The sequence below is a fragment of the Brassica oleracea genome, chromosome C3 (assembly GCF_000695525.1).
Source record: "Brassica oleracea var. oleracea cultivar TO1000 chromosome C3, BOL, whole genome shotgun sequence".
In the NCBI taxonomy this organism is placed as follows: Eukaryota; Viridiplantae; Streptophyta; class Magnoliopsida; order Brassicales; family Brassicaceae; genus Brassica; species Brassica oleracea.
In genome coordinates this window covers 57060617-57065908 of record NC_027750.1, presented here as the reverse complement: position 1 = coordinate 57065908, position 5292 = coordinate 57060617, and the positions used below count along the sequence as shown (strand labels likewise).

The 5292-nt window shown below is 32.8% G+C and overlaps 1 long non-coding RNA gene and 1 pseudogene across 2 annotated transcripts; both read left to right on the top strand.

Annotated features, from left to right (window-relative positions):
- LOC106331027 overlaps window positions 1-4878 on the top strand; it is a 13607-nt pseudogene extending 8729 nt beyond the window's left edge.
- On the top strand, window positions 1232-2582 carry LOC106331958. 2 transcript variants are annotated; one of them, XR_001267980.1, is made up of 4 exons: window positions 1232-1667; window positions 1744-1777; window positions 1946-2028; window positions 2152-2582. It is a non-coding gene; the product is annotated as an uncharacterized LOC106331958 (long non-coding RNA). The 2 variants fall into 2 exon arrangements; XR_001267979.1 differs by having other exon boundaries at window positions 1946-2582.
- Window positions 4879-5292: the final 414 nt, after the last annotated feature.

Below are 5292 nucleotides of genomic sequence, written 5' to 3'. Positions count from 1 at the left end.
TATACAACCAACGCTTAGTATCTAATATCTATAATGTCTTCTATCTTCATTCCTGGAAAATCGATGACGAAAAACAAGAACCTCATGAAAACTAATAATATTTAAAAAATAATATTTAGCAGAGAACAATATTTAGTAGAGATATTTAGTCTTAGTAACATGAGAACCTCATGAAGTCTTTGATTGGTAGAAGCTGTAAAATTTAATTATTTTGCTTTAGAATATAAGTTGCAAGTTTCTCTGTTGTAGCTATAGAATCTATTGATGCAATTTTGTATCAATAACTTTCAAAGTACTAAATATAAAATTTTAGAAAATTTTATTTTCATAGCCAATCTATTTTTCAATTTAATTGTACCTTTAAATTGTTTTCTTAAAGCATGACTGGTAAACTAAAGTAGTTGTGGAAAAAAGTGTGGAAAGCATTTAGAGTACTTACCAATCACCTTCGAAAACTATTGTATTTTTCTCAACATTGGTGAAATTTCAGAAAAAAATATTCAATAAGCAATTAACTGTTTACCTTTTATCAAGATATTTACAAAAAAAAACGATTTATTGTATCCAACATTTTTGAAATTGGAAGAAAAATTTCAGCAACCCATTTTAGTTTTCATGTATACTTCTAGAAAGATTAGTTTTCTTGGTAAGAACTTAAACTCTTAGCCACTAATTATACAATATGAATCAGAAAGATAGAATGAACATAAGAATTAAAGGAAATCAAAATTTTAAATGATTTAAATTTTAACCTTTTTTTTGCAGTGATAATATTTTAAATAATTTATTCTATCATTATTTACGTTTTACATTCTAATAATTAAACTTTATAATTTACATTTCCCATAGTTTCCAATACTATATATTTAAATATAATAACATAATATTTTAAAATAAATTAAAATTTATGGAAATAAATCCGGGCGTAGCCCGGGAAAAACTCTAGTATATATAATGGGACAGTTTTCTCTCCATATAGAGCACCACGTATGCAAATCATAAAGTGTATGGGTCCCACATTTATTTCCGAGTTGGGTTTAGCTAAGATACATTTTCATTATGTTAATTTCCTTTAATTGTTAACGTGTTTTTAATTTAGTTTGGTATTTTGGTTAGGTAATGCTACAAGTCCAATAAAGAAATCCAATTTATCTGCCAGCCCATTGTAGCCCAAACAAATCAAAACTCTGCGTTTCAGGTTCGAGTCGATTAGGTTTGGAGTCGTCTCCACCATATTCGACGATTCAACATATCTCTCTTCCTCTAAACTTTCCACCTCCCCTATATCTTCATGTCCGTCTCTTCCTTACCTTATTCAACGTTTCTGCAACCTATACAATGAATCTTCTGTTTACATTAACTCCACCAAACTCTATGTCTCCCTCCTTTTACATTCAAAGCTTCATGCGTATCTAAACCGGATGCACCTCAAACCCTATAAATAGGAGAGCGTTGAGAGTGGAATCAAGCAGCACCAACACGATCTCTCAGTTTGTTTTCTCTCCAAACCCTACAATCTTCCTAGGAAAATGATTTCATGTTGCCCAATCAAAGAGAAGAACGGAGAATCAAGAAAAACAGAGAAAACAAAAAAATTCACTCCAAATCATCCTAGGTTCACCTTCTCAACAATCAGTGATGACATGTAATTTGGCACTCAGGCAGAGGTGGGATAATCTATGTATTCATAGTTTTTTTTCACTTGCTGATATAAACTAACACATACGTGCTACTGTTTTTTAGAGTGGCAGCAGCAACCCTGTTCGATTTCAGCCAGGTTTGATTTTTATGTATTTTAATTTTACTGGAACACGATTGAAAGATTAAAAATATTTGGCTTTGGTTTAGATAATGAAACTTTAGATAAGATTTTTGTATATTTATGTATCTTTTTTTATGTGTTTCAATATCGTAATACATCGCTTGATCATCCATATCTTTGTAGATATTTAGGGAAGATGTAGCAATATAAATGTTTTGAGTAATCATCTGCTTCAAAACCCAAATTTATCAGATGCCAACAGAGAGGTGAGAATTTGATTTTGCTGTATTTGTTGTCCCTATCCCAACTGAGTTTTTCAGCTTGCTACCTCTTTAGTCTTTAACACAACTACTACCAATTTCCAAACTAACCACTTTACAACTACTCAGGGACACGATTGTGTGTCTAAGTGTTTTTGAGGCCTTGCGGACTCCTACACAAGAAATTGGAAGCAACTCGGTTTCTCTATCCGAGTCTTCGGGTAAGGATACGGTTGTAGCGAAGGAAAGCAAATTTTCTGGAGCAAGAAGAGGCTCTAACGCTGACGTGGAAGAAAAATAAGATTTGTTCTGTTCAGACCATCTGGCAAGTAAAGTAAAGTAAAGTAAAGTAAAATAGAGCTTGAATGTATAACAAACAGAGTTTTGAGGGTTGATTTTGTTGTGTGTTTATTTTGGAAAAGCAGGTGGTTGTTCTTAGAGTATCTCTTCACTGTCACTGTAGAGGCAAAGTGAAGAGACATCTATCTAGGATGCAATGTCAATCTCTTCTTATCATTTTTCCTTTCACCAAGGATTTTCCTTCTCATCCATTTACGATATTCGAAAATGTGTTTTTTTTGTCTTCTAGCTGTTTCATAAGAAGCTCATGTCTGATACAAGAATGCACAGTCGCTGGTGACATTGGCAACTTCGTACACATATGACAACGAGAAGGTTTACACATAGTAGGTACAATAGTCAATAAAGCCGGGTATGGTACATGGTGCTATAAAAAAAATCAATTAGATCATGATCATGTCCTGTACATATTAGGACCTCGCAGTATCTAGTCTCAGAGCAACCTCTGTTGCTTACAAGCTTAATAAGATCTTAAGCTCGGCCCTCATTGATATTTTTTTTCCAATGCTTCATGTTTGTTGTCATTTGGATAATATTTTCTATATTTTGTCAAATTTCTTTGCATTTAGAAAAATGCAAGAGTTATGAGTTTATGATCAAGAGAGATTCCTGGAAATCATTTTTAGTGGGCAATATACATTTGAATTATACTATGTTGGTTTAGTCACTATATATAGGAATTGGGACTGACCATCATTTCAAATTATCCCTCATCAAATGACACGTAAAAAAACAGAATAGATATAAGAAAGAAAGAGCATAGCAGCTATGGAATGTATTGATTTTTTATTTGATAGCTTTATGTCAGTTAAGAAAAACAATGAGACGAAGACAACATCACAATATGAGAAAATGGTGAATCATGCTCGAGCCATGCGTCTATTTTTATAATTGTACCTATCAAATGTTGCATAAAAGTTTACAGATTCCATTTTTTTTTATCAAACATGTTTCCAATCTAAACAAAAAATATATGCTTAAATTTAGGTTTGCGAGAAAAGAAACCGGTTTTTATCAATACAAAATTAAGTATCAATAAACATTATAAATTTACAATTGATTATAAAAACAAATTCATTCAAATCCGAACTTAGTATATGTATTACTCAAACAAAATAACACAATCAAACACAGGAACATCCGGAAAATTCAGAAACCGCTTCCGAGCTATAAAGGCTCGGGTCCAACATCGATCCGATCCGTACATATATTTCTGAAAAAAACTTCGCTACATTTTTGGCCAATTAAGGCCTAATAACCACTTAAACTTATTGTATGCAATTTTCACAAAAGTTACAACCAATTACATATTAGAAAGAAAACATGAATATCTACCAAATTTGAGAGTATGAACATTAATTAAATATAAATTCAACATCAAATAAACCCAACCATGTAAACTATTGTGCATACACAATAACTACACAACACCAACCACAAAAAGTAGCCAAATTCATCACCCATCTCGATCCTATTACAATAGAAATCTTGGAGAATCATGACAAACCAAAACACCAACTTCACGAGCACTACATCACCTACACATTTAGATAGAGTAACAACAACGTCCATGACCCCGCGGAGGGCTATGCCCCTAGTATAAATAGTTTGTTAATAAAGTTTACATTTATAACATCTTCTAATTTTAAACAAAAAATCTTCTAAAATGTCATATTTTACAAAACGGTATATGAATTAGTTATAAGTCATCAACTCATGATCACTAGATGCGGTGTAACTAAGATGTTCTTGCTTCCTGGTTTATCAAGGATATGTTGTTCGGAGGATCAGCGTCAACTTTCACACTACTAGAATGGACAATGACAGAGCTTATGAGACATCCAAAGTGTATGAAGAAACTCCAAGATGAGATCCGTTCTGTTCAACCTCATTATTCATATGTATCGGAGAAAGAAGCTGAAAAGATGAATTATTTAAATGTTATGATCAAAGAGGCGCTTCGGTTACATCCCCCGGTACATTAATTCCCCGACAATTAAGCGAGGATGTCAAACTAAACGAATATGACATACCTGCAGGATCACATGCAAGTCATTTCATCTTACATGTAAAGATGAAATCTAAGATTCTAAATTACAAATTAAAAGATCTTTTTTCAAAATGAAATTTGTATATATAAAACAGGTGCAAATAAATGTATGGGCGATCCAACGAGAGATTGCAACTTGGGGCCCAGACGCAGATGAATTTAGGCCAGAGAGACATTTAGACTCACTATTGGATTTTCATGGAAATGATCAAAAGTACATTCCTTTTGGATCAGGGAGAAGGAAATGTCCTGGAATAGGGCTTGCAATAGCCTTGGCCGAGGTCACATTGGCCAACCTTGTGAACCGGTTCGACTGGAGAATCGAGGTAGGACCACTTGGAGATGATAAGCATTATCTAGATGAAGCATCTAGTATTGATGTTTGTCGCAAGTTCCCTCTATTTGCATTCCATCTCTTCCTTAATTCTACATGTAAGACTTTATAAACCCTAAAACAATAAAAATAGTCCAGTGTTTTTTTGGGGGTAAAAAGACAAATACCTAGCCAACTGGTTAATGATACGATTTGATCAACCTGTATTGCACATTAATGGTAATCAGAAAATATTGCAAATTTAGGGATAATTTAGCGATAGATTATGTACATATATAATCTATAATATTTAGAAAACTTTGAACTGCGGTCGTTTTTATTTAGCGATCAGTCTACATGAGCTACATACCACTTCAGAAACAACACAATTCAATAAAGTTTGTTCAATAAGATTTATCAGTATAAATATATGGTGTATATTTGTAAGAACGCGAAAATCCTGATTGAAAATCACGAAACAAAAATCGATATAAACGATAAGATGAAGATAGAAAACGTTTAAGAAATCGTTAAGGAAATAGACGAA